We start from the raw sequence: 19,534 nt of genomic DNA on the forward strand, positions 1-19,534 counted from the left end.
AGGGACGGCACAGGAGAAGAAGACCCTCAATGAGATGGATCGATTCTGTGAGTGGAGTGGTGGGAATGAGTGTGTGTGAGATGGCGAGGTTGGAACAGGATAGAACGGCGTTTAGGGCTCTTGTACATAGGGTCGCTATGAGTCGCAAGCGACTCGATGGCACATAACAACAACAACATCATTAATATTGGAAGCAGAAGTGGCATCCACTTCCTAAACAACATACCTCCGGAAACTCTATGAACTTTGATAAATGACGATAGTTATAGAAAGGCTTCAGGCCTTTTGATCATATGGTCACTATGAGGCAATCAACATCATTAACATGATTTATTATTGTTTATGTAGACCTTAATTACCTGACTGAAGTACAATCGGTCAGGTTTTTCTATTGTACTCCTCGCTGCTTTCCAAACCTTTGAAAGGAAGTCACTGTGTTATTGTTGTTGTGATTGCTGTTAGATTCTGTCAAATCAACTCAGTAACACTATGAATAGCAGATCTAAACCTTGCCCTATCCTTGGCCTATCCTGCACGTCCTTGGGTTCTCTGTCACACTCAGGCCCATTGTCTTAGTCTCTGTGCCAATCCATCTCATTGAGGGTCTTCCTCTCTTTCACTGATCCTCTTCCTTCCCCAGCATGTATCTCACTCCAAGGACTGTTTCCTCTTGAACCAGTCACATGGTTCCCACAGTAAGTGAGATGAAGTTTCACTATCCTTGTCTCTAAGTAGCAATCTGATTATACTTTCTTCAAGACAGATTTGTTTGCTCTTTTGACAGTTTATAATATATTTAATACTCATAGCCAGTACCACAATTCGAAGGCATTGATGAATTATGTGTGACTCACCCTTAAATCACTTGTTAAAGATAACATAAACGTTGGTGAAAAAGAGAAGACCTTCAGGAAGATTGATTTACACACCAGCTACAACAATCAACTCAAATACAACAGTGGTTGTCATAATGGCACCGGACTGGGCTATGTGTTATGTTGTACATAGGATCCTTATGAATTGAAACCAACTCCATGGGATCTAATAGTAATATGCACTACTAACCTCAGGACAGAAAGTCTACATAAATTATTTTACATTTTTCTGCACAAGAGGGAGCTCTGGTTGTGTAGTCTGTAGCGAGTTGTGTGGCTAACTAAAAGGCAGAGCCTCTTTGGAAAGATGCTCCCGAGGAAATGAACAGTCCCTTCCTGTTATGAATTACAGTTTTCTAAAGCTGGTGGAGGGTGGTTATGTATCAGAACTGACTCAAGGGAAGTGAGTCAGTTAGTCTGCACAAACTCATCTCTTCCCCTCCACGTATTTATTGAATCATTTGTGTTATCAGCATAGGGCCACTGATATTTCATTATTTTGTGGTCATAGTCAAATATTACTTTCATAATTTTATTGTTAAAATTATTCCAGTTTTTGTGTTAGGAGCTCTTTCAGCTGGCTCATCATTTCTTTAGCATTCTCCCATCAATGTGTGAGTGATTTACTCATTTTCATTTTTTGTTTCTTTGTTTTAGTACTTCTTTACTTTCTGACACTTTAATATCAAATTCCATGTTCGTCTTGCACATTTCTTGCCCCAGCCCTAGAATCAGCAATTTCTCAAGGGGTCCTAGAGTCTTTTGTGGAAGAATGACATTAATCTTTGTGAAAAGTGTAAAATCCATGTCTAGATTCATGCTTTTTTGCATATAGAGTTTTAATTGCTCCAGCATTATTTATAGAAGATTAGCCCTTCTCCACTGAATTGCTTTTTCTCCTTTGCCAAGAATCAGATATTTCATGTATTTTATAATTACTAGTCTCTTTATCCTGTTTTGTGTTTTATGATGATCTATGTATCTTTTCTTTCACTAATATCCTGTTTTGATTACTGTGGCTTTATACTAAGTCTCACAATGGAGTATTGTGAATCTTCCAAATGTATTCATCAATATTATGTTGTCTATTCTAAGTCTTTTGCATTTTATGAAAGTGGACTCTTTCTATGTACTGATCTTCTTTTATTTCTTCTATCAGTTTTGTAGTTTTCTGTACATAAATACATTCTTCTTCAAGAAAATCTAACTTACCTAAGTTCTTAAATAATTTACTCAGCATACAGATTGAATAGGCATAGAGAAAGGATTCAAACCTGATGCATACTTTTCTTAATTTTAAACCATGTGGTGTTGCCTTGCTTTGTTTGCACAACAGCCTACTGGTACAGGTATAGGTTTCACATGAGCACAATTAAGTGCTCTGGGATTTCCATTTTTCTCCATAATTTATTATGATCTACACAATAAAATTCCCTTGCATAGTCAATAAAGCATCCAGGGACATTCTTCTGGTAATCTTTGCTTTCAGCTAGGATCCACCTTACAGCAGCAATGATATCCCTGGTGACACCCCTCTTCTAAACCCAGCTTGACTTTGAGTAGCTCTATGTCTATGTTCTTTTCTAACTGTTTTTGAATGATCTTCAGCAGAATTTTGTTTGCATCTCATTTAATGCTATTATTTTATAATTTCCACATTCTGTTAGATTATCTTTCTTGGGCATGGTACTTACAAGTTCAAATTTTGTAATTCATTGCTGATGTAGAAAAACAATTGACTTTTAAAACGTTGACCTGGGATCCTGTGATTTTTCCCACACGCTCAATCATTCCAGGGTTTTACAGAGACAATGTCAGGCCGTTTGTGAACAGTTTTATTTCTTTCTTCTTCCCCTCCCCTATATACCTCTTTCTCCCTGTGTCGTTTATTTGTATTTTTGTTGTATTGCACTAAATAGGACTTCCAGTCTAATGCTTAATAGGAGTGGTAAGAGAAGATATCCTTTACCTTATCTGAAATCTTACAGAAGAAATGTTTAATCTCCTAGTGTAAAATATGATGTTAAATACAGGATTTTTATAGATGTTTCTTTTCAAGCTTGGAAAATTACTCTCTATTCCTAATTTGCTAAGTTTTAAAAATTTTCATTATTGCATGGTATCGAGTGTTTTCTGTGCCAACTAATATGATCACATGCTTTTTTTAAAAAGTTTGGTCTGTTGATATGATAAATTATACTGATATTTTAATTTTGAGCATGACATGTTGTTATTGTTGTTGTTATGCGCTGTTGAGTTGCTTGTGACTCATAGCGATCCTATGTACAACAGCCCTAAACCCTGCTCTGTCCTGTGTCAATCTCATTGTCTCTGACACCTCCCCATTACCCCAGTCACTGAATCAATTCACCTCGTAGAGGGTCTTCTCCTCCTGCTCTGTCCTTCCACCCTCCCAAGCATGATGTCCCTCTCCAAGGACTAGTCCCTCCTTGCAACATGTCCAAAATATGTCAGACGAAGCTTCAGAATCCTTGCCTTCAGGGAGCAGCCTCTCCAGGTTGAACCTATCTATTTTCTTAACAGTCAGTCCATGGTACATTCAATATTCTTCTCCAGCATCACAGCTCAAAGGCATCAATTCTCCTTCTATCCTCCCTAGTTATTGTCCAACTCTCTGATGCATAAAAGCTTATTGCAAAGACCATGGCCTATATCAGACCCACCTTAGTCTCCAGAGTGACACCACTGCTCTTCAGTACTTTGGAGAGGTCCTTAACAGCAGACTTTTCCATCGCAATATGTCTTAATTTCCTGGCTGCTGGTGCCAAGAGTGTTGATTGTGGAGGCAAGCAAACTAAAGCTGTGAATAATCTCAATCTCTTCACCCTCCATCCTGATGCTGCCAATTGGTCCAGTGGTGAGAATCTTTGTCTTCTTGATATTGAGCCTCAATCTATATTGAGGGCTGCAGTCCTTGACCCTCTGTAGCAAGTGCTTCAGGTCGTCCTCAGTTTCAGCTAGCAGGGTTGTGTCATCTGCATAACTCAGATTGTTAATGGATCTTCCACCAATCCTGACCCCACATTTCTCTTCATAGAGCCCAGTTTCTCTGATAACCTGTTCTGCATATAGATTGAAAAGGTATGAAGATAGGACACATCCCTGGCATACACTCTTCCCAATTTTGAACCAGGCAGTGTTTCCTTGCTCTGTTCTGACGACTGCCTCTTGATCCAAGTATAGGTTTCACTTTAGCACAATCAAATATTCTGGGATTCCCATTCTTCTCAGAGTCAACCACAGTTTGTTATGATCCACACAGTCAAAAGCCTTTGCATAATCAATGAAACACAGATACACATTCCTCTGGAGCCTGACATAGCGTACCTGAAATAAGTCCCACTTGGTAGTGGTATTAAACTATTTTTAGACACACTTGGATTTGATTTCTCATCATTTTGGTAAAGATATTTTAATCTGTATTAAGACATGATTGTATTTTTTCCTTTTCTGTAATGCCTTCATCTAGTTTTGGTATTAAGGTAATGCTGTATTATTGAATGATCTTTTAGCTATTCCCTCTCCTATGATTTTCTAGAAGAGCTGTACAGAGCTGGTTTCATTTCTTCCTTATGTTTGATGGAATTCACCAGTAAAACCATCTGGGCCTGGTGCTTTTCTTTTTGCAAGGTTATTAATCATAATTCTGTTTATTTAACATATATATTGAATCCACTGCTGTCAAGTCAGTTCCAATTCATGGAAACCCTCCATTGGATTTCTATTAATCTTTATGAAAGAAAACTCCTTTCTCCCACAAAGCAGCTGTATTTCAAACTGCTAACCTTTTAGCTAGCAGCGCTACAAGTAATACACCACTTCACCAGAGTTTCCTCTAAAAGATACACATATTCTCCATTTCACCTTGTATGAGTCTTGGTAGATAATATCCAGAAGTTTGTCCATTACATCAAAATTATCAAATTTGTTGGTATACAATTGTTTATGTTGTTATGTGCTATCAAGTTGATATCTACTTTTAGTGACTTTACATATGACAGAATGAGACCTGCCTTATCCTGTGCCATTCTCATAATCTCTGTTAAGCCCATCACTGCCATCATTGTGTCAATCCATTTAACTGGGAGTCTCCCAGTCTTTTGATAACTCTTTGCTTTTCTAAGCATAATCTCTTTCTCCAGGGACTAGTCCTTTCTGATAGCATGTCAAAGTATGCGAGTGTCACTATCCTCCCTTCTAAGGAGCCTTCTGGTTGCACTTATCCCAAGACAGATTTGTTATTCTTTTGACAGTCCATGGCATATTTAATGTTTCTGCCAGCACTTCAATTCAAAGACTTCAATTCTTCTTCAGTCTTCTTTATTTATATATGCAGAAAGCAGTGGAAAATGTCATGGTAGTCAGGCACATGTTAGTCTTGAAACAAATATTCTTCCTCTTGGGCACTTTAAAGAAATACTTGGAAGCAATTTTTAAAAAATATTATTGTTTTGTTTGTTCTGTTTTTTATTTTGTTTGTTTTTGTTGTACATGGCTTGTTATTGTTATTTGTTTTGCTTTGTTTTTTTATTCATTGTTGCACATTTTCTTCCCTCCCTCCTCTAACTCTACCCTTTCCCATCCTACAAGGCATCCCTTAGTCCAGATTGTTGTAATACATATAATGCCTAATCATATGTTCCTTGTGGACAGTTCTTCCCTTCATCTGTTCTTGCAGTGTTCATTACCTACCCACTTTCCTACCATTTTCTTCCCAACACACCTGTCCTATTTTATAACAGCAGTTAGTGTTTTGTGACTGAGAAATTTCACTCAGCATAATGTCCTCCAGGCTCCCCATGGTTTGTAATGTTTTACGAGTTCTTTGTTTGTCGATGCTGCATGATATTCCATTCTGCCATAGTTTTTCTATCCATTCATTTGGTAATAGGATTCAGTTGCTTCCATTTCTTTGATAATGTGAATAATGTGGCAATAACCATGGGTGTGCATCCATCTGTTTGATTTCTTGACTGTTGTTGCCATGGCTCTTGATTGTAAACTCAAATAAAATTAAATCCTTGACTTCAATCTTTTCTCCATTTATTATGATGTTTATTGGTCCATGTCATGTATTGAATTGTATCCCCCACCAAATGCATAAATATAATGACATGAAGTGGAGACTATGTAATGAGGTCCCATGATCTGATAAGGCAAATAACTGTAAGAAGATTTAAAAAGTAATGCTCTGCCGGGGGAAGGAGGAACAATCTCCTCCTGTACCAGTCAGATCTGATTTGATGGTACACTCACACAAAAATAATAAAATTTAAAAAAAATAAAAAATAAAAAAGTAGGAGGCAGCACCACTTAATCCTATCAAAGCGCTGATCCAGTATAAGGAAAATTTCCCAAGAATGTTGCCTGTAACACCTTTTATCTCACAAGTGATAAAGAGCAAGAAAAGTGAACTAAGAGAGGGGACCCTATTGTCACTAAAAAATATACACTAGGAATGGAGTGTGTCCTTTTGGATCAAGTCTTTCTGTGAGGCAGCTCCCTGACACTGGGGGAGAACAAGGCACCCCAGGTCTACACATACTGAAGGACATAAGGACCTTTCTCAAATACCAGCACAGAGAGAGAGCCTTTCCTTACTAGAGATACCCTAAATATGGATTTCTAGCCTTCTAAAAAATAGAAGAGAATAGCTTTCTGTTTCTTAAAGCCATCTACTTGTGGTATGTCTGTTGTAGCAGCACTAGATAACTCACTTAAATTGTCCTCAAGTTGGAACCTACAGACAACTGACCCTCCAGTGAGTTCTCAAAGGCTATAAATCTCATAGGAAGAAATTTTCCATCTTTCTTCTGCACAGCAACTGCTTGATTGGAACTGCCTTTGAGCTGACAGTGTAAGTCTTTATCCACTAGGCCATAGAAGCTGACTACCTACTTTGTTATTCATTGCTGTTGAGTTGGAACCAACTCATAACTGACCCTCCAGCAAGTTTTTAGAGGCCTTAAATTGCACAGAAGGAAATTTCCTATCTTTCTCCCTCAGAGCAGTTTGTGGGTTTGAATCACCTGCCTTTGAGTTGGCTGTGCAACCTCCTACCATTAAGGCTGCCAGAGCTCCCTCCCTAGATAACTAAGATTATCTAATTATGAAGATTTTTATTTTCCATCTGTTAAAAACCAACTCATATGAAGGCTATATAGCCTTTGAGTTTCTTCAGTAAGTACTTCTTACTCAAAATGTTCTCTTCATTTTCAGAATGCAGGGTTGTATCATTTGTATATTACAAACTGTTTGTGAATCTTCTTCCAATCTTGATCACACATTTCTTTGTATATAGTTCAGTATCTTGCATTATCTGCTCAACACACAGACTGAATAAATATGGTGACAGAATATAGCCCTGATGCACATTTTCCTGATTTTAGACTGAACAGTCTTCACTTACTCTGTTTAAATGATTGCTTCTTCATCTACATGTAGGTTATGCAACAAAATAGTTAAGTGTTCTTAAACTCTCATTCCTCTCAATGTTCACAGCTTTCCTTTATTACACCTTAAAAATCTGTAGAATTTGTAAGGGAAAGAATTTCATACCTAAGATTTGTAATTTGTGTTTTCTCTCTCTCTCTCTCTCAGCTAACATAACTAGAGGTTTACCAATTTTATTAATTTTTTTCAAAGAACCAGCTCTTCATTTTACTGTTTTTCTTATTTTTTCTTTTTAATGACATATTTTTGATATTTTTATTGTTTCTTTTCATTATTTAAGTTTATATTGATCTCTACTTTCTAAGGAAGAACCTTAGATTACAGATTTTAGATCTTTCTTCTTATTGGATATAGAGACATAATGCTGTAAAATTCCAATTATTGCTTTTGTAGTATAAACAAATTTTGATAAGTTGTAGTTTTGCTTTCATTAAATTGTTAATTTTTTAATTTCTCTTAAGACTTCTTTGATCCATGCATATTTTTTACTTGTTTGGTTTAAACTCCAGATATTTGGGAGTTTTCTAGCTATTTTTTTTTTCAGTTATGGATTTCTAGTAAATTTCAGTATGTCTTTAGAGCACATTCATATGACTTAAATTCTTTCAAATTTATTAAGATGTATTTTTTATGGTTCAAAGTATGGTCTTTGTGACTACTTCATGTGAAATTGAGAAGGTGAAGTCTACTGTTGTTAGATATGATATTCTATACATACTAATTAAGTCAAATTGATTAGTAAGACTGTTTTAATCAACTATGTCTCTCTTATATTTATTTATTTAATCTGTATATTATTCTAAGAGGAATGTTGACAATTTTAAGTTATAACACAGCAAAGCCTCTGAAAACCTGAACTAATAATATAAAATGATACTCTGTCAGAAATTAAAATATTTTTCACTAAAATGAGCAATAGAAAAGAGATAAGCCTGCATCCTGTCAAAGGAGAAAAACTTGTAAAACTTAGAAAAGCAAGACAGTATCATTCAGGCTGACTCTTACTGTAATACACGTACCTCTTTTTCCTTCCAATCCCATTAGGTTTTGCCCCATATCTTTTGACATTTTACTATTAGGCATATAATTATTTTTAGTGGTTTATCCTTTTAAAGACTTGATTTCCTTATTATTGTGTAATACCCCCTCTCCATAATTTTCCTTGTTCAAAAATTTGTTTTGTCTCAACTTGGTAAGAGGAGTTCTTGTGGACTAGTTCATTGGGACTTGTGTGACTAACCCAAAGGTCACACTTCTCTGGTAGTTTTAATTCCTCCAGTGACTTCAAGAAAGAAGTGTAAACTTCTCCATTGTGATTTATAACCTCAGAAATCCAATGGAGGGTCAACTATTAGTCCATTTCACTCTACAACAATGAGTTTTAAATGAGTTGAACATGATAGATCTATTAGACTTTTCTTTGGGTTGTTGTTTTTAGGTGCCATTGAGTCAAATATAATTTATAGTAACCCTTTATGGCAACCACTTCCTAGACAACATGCCTCCAGAAACTTTATGAACTTTGATAAATGACAATAGTTGTAGAGGGGCTTCAGGCCTTTTATTCATAAGGTCGCTATGAGTCATGCTTGACTCGAAGGCAATCATCACCATCATCATCATCATCATGAACAGCAGATCTGAACCTTGTCCTATCCTGCACCACACAAGATCTCTGACATACTACAGCCCATTGTTATGGTCAATGTGCCAATCTATCTCCTTGAGGGTCTTCCATTCTTTCTCTGATCTTCCACCTTTCCCAGAATGACATCTTTTTCAAGAACTGGACCTTCCTGACAATATTCCCAAAGAAAATGAAACATCATTGTCTGTAAGGAGCACTCTGGTTGCACTTCTTCGAGGAAAGATTGTTTATTCTTTTGATGATCCACAGTATACTCAATACCCTCCACCAATGTCACAAGTCAAGGGCATCAGTTCTTCTTCAATCTTCCTTATATTGTCTGACTTTCAGATATATATTACACTATTGAAAATACCATGGCTTGGATCAAGTACATATTAGTCTTGATACAGATACTGCCATTCTTTAGCACTTTAGAGAAGTCCTTGCAGATTTTCCCTATGCGACATCATGTCTTTTGATTTCTTCGCTGTTGCTGTCATGGATGTTGATAGTGGACTCAAGAAAAATGAAGCTGACAACTTCAACCTTTTCTCCACCTATCATGATGCTGACTATTGGTCCAATGGTGAGGATTTTGGTTTTCTTTATTTTGATATGTAAGCCATATTAAAGACTGTAGTTTTTGATCTTCTGCAGTATGTGTTTCAAGTCCTCTTTACTATCTGCAAGCAATTTATGTCTATTGCATAAAGCAAGTTATCGATGAGTTTTCCACCAACCTTGATGCCACATTCTTCGTCTGGCTGATGTTCAGCTTCTTGAATGATTTGCTCAGCATACAGATTGAATAGATACAATCTTGAGGTCCAATTTTCCTGTTTTCCTTGTTCTGTTCAGACAACTACTTCTTATTTTATGTACAGGTTTTGCATAAGAATAAGTAAGTATTCTTAGATTCCTGTTCTTCTCAATGATGGCTATAATTTGTTTTGATCCACAAAGCCAAATGCCTTTGCATAGTCAATAAAATGCAAATAAGTATCTTTCTGGTAGTCTCTGCTTTCAACTGACATTCATCTGACATCAGTAATATTATCTGTTGTTTCACAGTCTCTTTTTAAACCAGAGTGGATTACTGTAAATTTTCTGTTGATGTATTGTTTCAGCCATTTTAAAATAAACTTTAGCAAGATTTTACTTGCGTGTGATATTAATGATGAGCTTTTAGCTTAAGATTAACTTTTCTCCCTTCCTGTGGGACATCCCTTCTGAATACTCTACCATGAACAATGAAGTTTTACACTCTGATTAATGTTGTTTGTTGTTAGTCCTGTCAAGTCAGACCTGACAAGTAGCTGATGCTCTGGAGGATTTTCTGAGGTTGTAAGTCACACAGGAAGTGTTTGTCTATCTTTCTCCCTTGGAGCAGCTGGTGGATTCGAAACACATGCCATTGAGTTGGCAGCCAACTCCTTACCCACTAGGCAACCAGAACTGCTTCTGACTAATAGGAACATGAAACATTTCTGGTGGTATATGAGCTCTGAGAACGATGCTCCTTTTTTCATGTGATTCTTTTTCTCACTTACATTCTTTGATCCATGTTCACCTACATGGTTGGGATCTGCAATTCTCTGTGCAGCTCTCTTCTCTAAATACTCTGCCTTATAAACTCTAGCCATCTTTACCACTCAGACTCTCAACTGTGTCTCTCAGCTGCAGGAGAACATTTGATCTGGATTTCTTTTCTGTGTAACATATTCTGGAAACTATCTCCAGGCTCAAAGTTTGGGAAAGACTAGATTTTACCTCATTTGTTTTTCCTTTCTGAGAGATCACTTTCTTTGCTTAATGTATGAGACTCCTGTTTTGTACTTGGCTATTTTTTTTTAAAAAAAATGTTTCTTGTGAAACAATTATTTAACTTCTACCAACTTTTCCAGTCAAAAATAGATCAAATATGCAATCAAGATGCATTAATAATAATGGGTGACTGCAATGCAAAAGTTGGGGACAGGAAAGAAGGATCAGTAGTTGGAAAACAAGGACTTAATGACAGAAATGAAGCTGGAGATAGAATGATAGAATTCTGTACATTCAATGGTTTATTCATTGCAAATATCTTTTATAAGAAACACAAATGCAGGCTATACACATGGATTTCACCTGATAGTATGCAGAGGAATCAAGTCAATTACATCTGTGGAAAGAATCATTGGAGAAGCTCAATCTCAGCTGTGAAATCTAGGCCAGGTGCTGATTGTGGAAGAGACCACCAACTACTTATAAGCAAGTTCAAGCTGAAGTTGAAGAAAATGAAATCAAATCCCCAGGGACCAAAATTTGACCATAAGTCTATCCCACTCAAATTTCAAAACCATCTCAGGAACAGGTTTGAGGCCTTGACACCAATGAGTTAAGATCAAATGAGCTGCAGAAGGATATCAAGAATATTGTCCATTAAGAAAGCAAAAGGTCATTACAAAGGCAGAGGAGCAAAACAAGACCAAGATTGATATCAGATGAGACTCTGACAGCACCGAGAAGTCAAAGCAAAGGGAAGAAATTAAGGAGCTGAACAGAAGATTTCAAAGGGCAAATCAGGAAGACAAAGCAAAGTATTATAATGAAACATGCAAAGAGCTGGTGTCAGAAAATCAAAAGGGCCAAACTCACTCAGCATTTCTTAAGCTGAAGGAATTGAAAAACAAATTCAAGCCTTGAGTTGCGATATTTAAGGATGCTTTGGGCAGAATACTTAATGACCTAAGAAGCATCAAAAGAAGATGGAAGGAGTATACAGAATCACTGTACTAGAAGGAACTGGCTGACACAGAAGAAATTCATTAAACAACGTATGAGCAAGAGCCTGTGGTGATGAAGGAAGAAGTTCAAGCTGCTCTGAAAGAATTGGCAAAAATAAGGCTCCAGGAATTGACAGCATACCAATTGACATATTTCAACAAACAGATGCTGCCCTCAAGTTGTGCCAAGAAATCTGGAGGACAACCACCTGGCCAACTGACTGGAAGAAATCTATATATGTTCCTATCCCAAAGAAAGATGACTCAACAGAATGCAGAAATTATCAAACAATATCATTAATATCACATGCAAGCAAGATTCTACTGAAAATTGTCCAAAAATGACTAGAGCAGCACATCAACAGAGAGAACTACCAGATGTGCAGGCTCAGTTTTGAAGAGGCAATGGTACTAGGGATATTGTAGTTAATGTTAGATGGCTCTGGGCTGAAAGCAGAGAGCACCAGAGGAATGTTTGCATTTCATTGGCTATGAAAAGGCATTTTACTGTGTGGATCACAATAAACAGTGGCTGACTCTGAGAAGAATGAGAATCTCAGAACATTTGATTGTGCTTATTGCAAATCATATACTTGGACCAAGAGGCAGTCATCAGAACAGAGTAAGGAGACACTGCATCATTCAAAATTGAGAAGAGTGTACACCAGGTATGTATTCTGTCTCCATATCTTTTCAATCTGTATGCAGAACAGACCATTGGGGAGGCTGGGCTCTATAAGGAGAAATGTGACATCAGGATTGGAGGAAGACTCATTAACAATCTGTATTATGCAGATAAAACAACCCTGTTTGCTGAAACTGAGGAGGACCTGAAACACTTGTTGCAGAAGACCAAGGACTGCAGCCTTCAATATGGATTGAAGCTCAACATCAAGAAAGCAATGATTCTTACCGCTCGGCCTATTAGCATCATGAAGTATGGTGAAGAGACTGATATTGTAAACAGCTTTCATTTGCTTGACTCCACAATCAACACTCTTGGTACCAGAAAGCCAGGAAATCAAGAGACGAATCGCACTGGTAAAGTCGGTTGTCAGGGACATCTCCAGAGTACTGACGGGCAATGATGTCAGTCTGGAGACTAAAGTACGCTTGATTCAGGCCATAATCTTAGCAATTATTTGCTATGCATCAGAGAGCTGGACAATGACTAAGGATTGTAGAAAGAGAATTGATGCCATTCAGCTTTGGTGCTGGAGAAGAGTATTGAATATACCATGGACTGCTAGAAGAACAGATTCATCCTAGAGAGGGTGAAACCAGGCTGCTCCTTAAGAAGCAAGGATTCTGAGGCTTTGTCTGACACAATTTGGGCATGTTACAGGAGGGATCGGTCCTTGGAGAGGGACATCATGCTCGGAACAGTGGAGGAATGGAGAAAGAGACAGAGACCATTGATGAGGTAGATTGAGACAGTGACTGGGATAACGAGGGTAGGTATGTGTGTCAAGGACAGTAAAGTTGGCACAGGCTAGAGCAGATTTCAGGGCTGTTGTACACAGGATCGCTATGAGGCACAAGCAAATCGACAGCACATAACAACAGCAACAACAACTAGAACTGAAAGGTTTTACTGCTGACCTTCTGAAAACACTCCTCAGAAATGAGTGCAAGAGTTAAAGAATTATCTGGGTTTCCTTTTAAGAGTTGTAGACATGGTGTGTGTGTGTGTGTGTGTGTGTGTGTGTGTGTGAAGTGTGAATAATATGCATGTTAGTGTAGGATATATATGTTGAATGTTTTCGAGCTGTGTGGTGTGTTTAATCAATGTTAAGTGCATTTATGTGCATGTGTGGTGACTGTGAGGCATGTGTGATATGTGCGTCAGTGTGGGGTCCATACAGTGTGCATGTGATGAGTTTATGTGGGGTGTGTGTAGCCTATGTATTGATGTGGATGGATGTATGATAAGCGTGCATAAAATGTGTGTGGAACTGTGCCAGTGTAGCATAGTGTGGTAAGTATAGATCGTGTGTGTCATTTTCCACAAAATTAGCTTTGGCATAGGCCTGTGTTCTCTGACTGATCATTGACCTAAGAACAATGTTTGAAACCCTTCTGAATTTCTTTCACATTTCTAAAAGCTTACTTTTTCCTCTAATGCATAGGCTCTCAGCTCCTCCTGTAACTAAGAGTGTTGTAGGTAGTGTTTCCTAGGTTAGGTGTAGGAACACCATGGGAGATGTTCCACATTCCAAACTCACTACCTACAATAGGAGGCACTCTACTAAATCAATGTTTTAATTTCATGAAGAAGGAAAAATACAACACTTCTAACCCAAAAGAAATTGGTTTTACTATAAATAGATAGCAAGCTGTTAACATAGAATGTCGAGATTTTAATCTTACTTTTTTTCTGCTGTTGTTGTTGTTGATGATGTTGTTATGTGTCACTGAGTCAGACGCAACTTTTGATTAACCCTTCAGTGGGTTTTCACAAGCTTTAAGTCTCATGGGAGGAAATCACCCCTATTTTTCACCATGAAGCAGCTCATGGATTTTAACTGCATGCCTTTGGGCTGGCAGCATAACTCTTTTACCACTATGCCATCAAAGCTCCCTTTTAATCTTATACTTTATTGTTCAGTGAATACTTCAAGCTCATTATTTATTCCTTAGGGGTTTTTTTTCAGTTGTGGTCAACATATTTCCCAAAGCTGTGCATTTTTCAGACCTTATGCTTCACCATATCTTGCCAACAACACGTGATGGTGTTTACCAACAGACAAAATGCCCTATGCTTCTTGTGTCTGGTGAAAGTGAATAGAAATTCTATTACTTATATTCCTTCATGTGGCTGGTGGAAGTTGATGGGTTTCAATTATCTAGGTTTTCTTTCTTTTTCTATGCCGTAAGTGGTCAAAAAATGTTATATTGAAAAACGTTGGGACAACAACGCTGACAAGAGCAGTAGATGTGCCCTCTGTTTATTGAGCACCAGCAGCAACTGGCCCTCTGTTATGACTTGATTGTATCCTCCCCATCAATCACAAATGGCAATTCCAAAGTGTGACTGTTATGTTTCCATTTATCAAAGACAAAGCTAAGTCTCAGAGCAGTTATACATATTCCCTAAAGTGACAGCAATGATTCATAACAACCTTTCTCAACTAAAAAGGACCATGACCAATCTAAACACACACTAGTGGTGTCAGTAGAGGGGTTGGTGAACACTGCACTGAGAGACACACTCAGAGGGGGTAATGCCAAAATGATTATCTATAAACTTTTTTGCACTATTTCAGCATAAATTTATTCTTTTTAAAAAATAATCACTACAGTTAGTTATAACAACAATGCCAGTTTTACTGCACTCAGATTATGTGGATCAATATACCTGCAAGGCTAAAACAATACTAATTTACTTTTTTGAACCTTCTGATGTGATTCATTTTTGGTCTCTTCCTTGTCTTTGTAATTTAATTCTTTTGCTCTTTTCACAGATCATATCCTTGATGTATTCCACAATTAATCTGATCTTTAATCATTAGTGCTGATGGCCTCAAAGCTATAGTTTGATAGATAGTTTTTAAATTCATGTGGGATAGACTCAATGTCATATTTTTGTTCTTGTGAATTTTTTTTTTCATTTTCATTAGCTTCAGTTTGAACTTGCACATAAATAGTTGATGTTCTGTTCCACAGTCAGTACCTGGCCAGGTTTGGCAGCTGATATTTTGCTTCTCCAATCTGATTTCTATGTAGTCCATCAGGGAATTCTATATGTATATAGCCACCATTACTGTAATAACCATTGATAGTATAAAATTCAACCATCTGATCCCAGCCTCATTTCTGTCATCAAGTCCTAAATTTCCAGCTACCAATCCTTCTCTCTGGTTCCCAACTTTGTAAATTATTATTATTAATGAATCTTGGTTGCATGTTTGATTGATTGAAGACTGCAAAAATTGGTTGAAATCCTCAATTTCATTAACTTTGGTTTTAGTTGTTGGAGTTTATATTTAAATATTATTGTTATATTAACAGGCATTCCTTGTATGTATATGGATAGTATTCTGTCACTGACAGCAATGTCTTTCAGGGGAGAACTTGAAATGGATTTGGGGTTTTTTTTTACCATAAAGCAACCCCATTATTTCTCACTTTTTCATTCCTAGTGTAGCAGATCATATGATTGTCTGATTCAATGTGGCCAATACTTAGAATGTTGGTCTTTATGTGTTTGTTCTGTTTCATTTTTTACAAAATGTAATTTTCCTAGATCCATACTTTATACTTTCCTATTTATTTATTCCTATTACAAAATGGATGTCAGAAGAGACTCAGAAAATTGTACTAGAATGTTGAGAAACCAAAACAAAGGGAAGACATTTCAAAGTAAAAGAGTAGAACAGACGATTTCAAAGGACAGCTCATGAAGACAAAGTATTATAATTAAGTGTGCAAAGAACTTCAGAGAGGATCTATTATCAATTCTATTTAAATTATTTCAAAAAATTGAAAAAGAAGGAACACTCCCAGAGTCATTCTATGAAGCAAGCATAACCCTAAGACCAAAACCAGGCAAAGATATTACAAAACAAACAAACAAACAAACAACCACACAGACCGGTAAGAACCATATGCTCTTAGCAATTGATGCAGAAAAGGCATTTGAAAAACTATAACACCCCTTCCTGACTACGATACTCAGCAAAATTTGAACAGAAGGAAATTTTCTCAACATAGAGAAAAGTACATATGGAAAAACAAGAGCCAACATTATTCTCAATGGAGAAAGGCTAAAAGTATTTTCCTTGTGAACAGGGACCAGACAAGGATGCCCACTGCCACCACTTCTATCCAATATTGCATTGGCAGTGCTTTCTAGGACAGTACGACAAGAGAAGGAAATAAAAGACATCCAGATCGGCAAAGAGATGGCTAACCTATCGCTATATGCAGATGATATTATAGTGTACACAGAAAACCCCAAAGACTCAACAAAAAACCTGTCAGACTTAGTAGGCCAATTTAGTAGAGTAGCAGCATATAAGATCACTATCCAAAAATTAGTGTGATTCCTCTACAGTGACAAGGAAAACACTGATAAGGAAACCATGAAAGCAATGCCATTTACAATAGCCAACCACAAATTGAGATATTCAGTAGTGAAACTAACTAGAGATATAAAAAACAAACAAAAACCCTATACAAAGAAAGCTACAGAACATTTCTGCAAGACACAATAAAAAGACCTTAAGAAATGGAAAAATGTTCCCTGTTCATGGATAGGAAGGAAGACTCAATATTGTGAAAATGGCAATCTTACCAAAAGCTATATACATATTTGACACAACCCCAATGTAGATACCAAATTCCTTTTTCAAGGAGATGGAAAGGAAAATTGTCAAGTTTATTTGGAGATGCAAGAGATATCGAATAACCTAAACACTTTTGAGAAACAAAAATGATGTGGGAGACATAGCATTCTCTGACCTCAAATCCTACTACTACACAGCAGTAGTAACCAAAACAGTATGGTACTGGTACAATGACAGGCACATAGACCAATGGAACAGAATTGAGAACCCAGAAATAGACACAGCTATCTATGGTTAACTGATATTTGACAAGGAAATAAAACCGATCAAATGGGGAAATGACAATTTCTTTAACAAATGGTGCTGGCAAAACTGGGCTGCTACCTACAGAAAGCTGAAACAGGATCCAAATCTCACAATATAAAAAAAAAAAAACCACAAAACTCCAAGGTGGATCAGAGACCTGGGAGTAAAGCCCCAGATCATAAAATTAATCAGAGACAAACTGAGATCAAATTTAAAAGTGTATAGTATAAAGAGACTGCCAAATACAGTTAGAAATGGACAATCCGAAGAGGATAAAATTGGTGAATGAGACATTCTAAAGATGAAATCTCTGTGTGCATCGAAATTTTTTTCCAAGAGGGTAAAAAGAAAACCTACTGACTGGTAACAAACATTTGGCAATACCATCTCAGTCAGACAAGAGTCTCATAATGAAAGTTTACAAAAATACTACAGGGCTTCCACAAGAAAAAGACTGATAAACCAATTACAAAATAGATAAAAGACAAGAAAAGAATTTTCACAGAGGAAGATGTTCGAATGGCTAACAGACACATAAAGAAATGCTCCAAATCACTGGCAACAAGAGAGATTCAAACCAAAACCACAATGAGATACCATCTCGCTCCGGTAGCAGTGGCAAAGTTTAACTGGAGAGCAAGTAATACATCTTGGACAGGATGTGGCGAGATAGGAACTCTTACACATTGTGGATGGGATTGTAAAATGGTACAGCCACTGTGGGAGGCAGTTTGGTGCTTCCTCAAAAACTTGAACATTGACAGCTGACACCTCGTCTGCCCTGGAGCACAGGTCCCTTCGCACAGTCACCATCGCCAGTTCACACCCGCCACCTCCAGCTCACCGTGGATGATGACATCGCATGCTTGATGACAACGGCTCCGGCATGTGCAAGGCCGGCTTCGTGGGAGACGACGCCCCCCGGGCTGACTTCCCCTCCATCGTGGGGCTCCCTCGGCACTACGGCGTGATGGTGGACATGGGCCAGAAAGACTCTTACGTGGGGGACGAAGCCCAGAGCAAGAGAGGTATCCTGACCCTCAAGTACCCCATTGAGCGCGGCATTGTCACCAACTGGGTCGACATGGAGAAAATCTGGCACCACACCTTCTACAACGAGCTGCGTGTGGCCCCCAAAGAGCACCCTGTGCTGCTGACGGAGGCCCCCCTGAACCCCAAGGCTACCGGGAGAAGATGACCTAGATCATGTTCGAGACCTTCAACACCCGTGCCAGCCAGGTCGTGCTGTCACTGTCTGCCTCTGGCTAGACCACCGGCATTGTGATGGATTCCGGCGATGGGGTCACCCACACTGTGCCCATCTATGAGGGGTACGCCCTCCCCCTGCCATCCTGCGTCTGGACCTGGCTGGCCGGGACCTGACGGACTACCTCATGAAGATCCTCACCGAGCGAGGCTGCAGCTTCACCACCACGGCTGAGCGGGAAATTGTGCGTGACATCAAGGAGAAACTCTGTTACGTTGCCCTGGACTTCAAGCAGGAGATGGCCACGGCGGCTTCCTCTTCCTCCTTGGAGAAGAGCTACGAGCTGCCCGATGGGCAGGTCATCACCATCGACAATGAGTGTTTCTGCTGCCCCGAGGCACTCTTCCAGCCCTCCTTCCTGAGCATGGAGTCTTGTGGCATCCATGAAACTACCTTCAACTCCATCATGTAGTGTGATGTTGACATCCGCAAGGACCGCTATGCCAACACAGTGCTGTCTGGCGGGACCACCATGTACCCAGGCATCGCGGACAGGATGCAGAAGGAGATCACAGCGCTGGCCCCCAGCACGATGAAGATCAAGATCATTGCTCCCCCTGAGCGCAAATACTCCGTGTGAATCGGCGGCTCCATCCTGGCCTCCCTGTCCACCTTCCAGCAGATGTGGATCAGCAAGCAGGAGTACGACGAGTCTGGCCCCTCCATCGTCCACCGCAAATGCTTCTAGGCGGACTGTTTAGTTGCGTTACACCCTTTCTTAATAAAAAAACACCTTAACTTGCTCAGAAAAAAAAAACCCGCAAAAACAAAACATCATGAGATGAAAGAAAAAAAAAAAGCTGAACATTGAAGTATTCCACTGCTTGGAATATACCCTGAGAAAAGAGAACTGAGGAACAAACGGAGACTAGTTCATAGCAACATTATTCACCATCACAAAAATGTGGAAACAACCCATTTGTCCAACC

General features: G+C 38.4%; 1 pseudogene; it reads left to right on the forward strand.

The window, feature by feature from the left end:
• Positions 1-19,293, forward strand: part of LOC102848481 — a 149,612-nt pseudogene extending 130,319 nt beyond the window's left edge.
• The last annotated feature ends 241 nt before the right edge of the window (positions 19,294-19,534 follow it).

The sequence above is a fragment of the Elephantulus edwardii genome, unplaced genomic scaffold (genome assembly GCF_000299155.1).
Source record: "Elephantulus edwardii isolate Elephantulus edwardi_28Jun2011 unplaced genomic scaffold, EleEdw1.0 scaffold00228, whole genome shotgun sequence".
Lineage (NCBI taxonomy): Eukaryota > Metazoa > Chordata > Mammalia > Macroscelidea > Macroscelididae > Elephantulus > Elephantulus edwardii.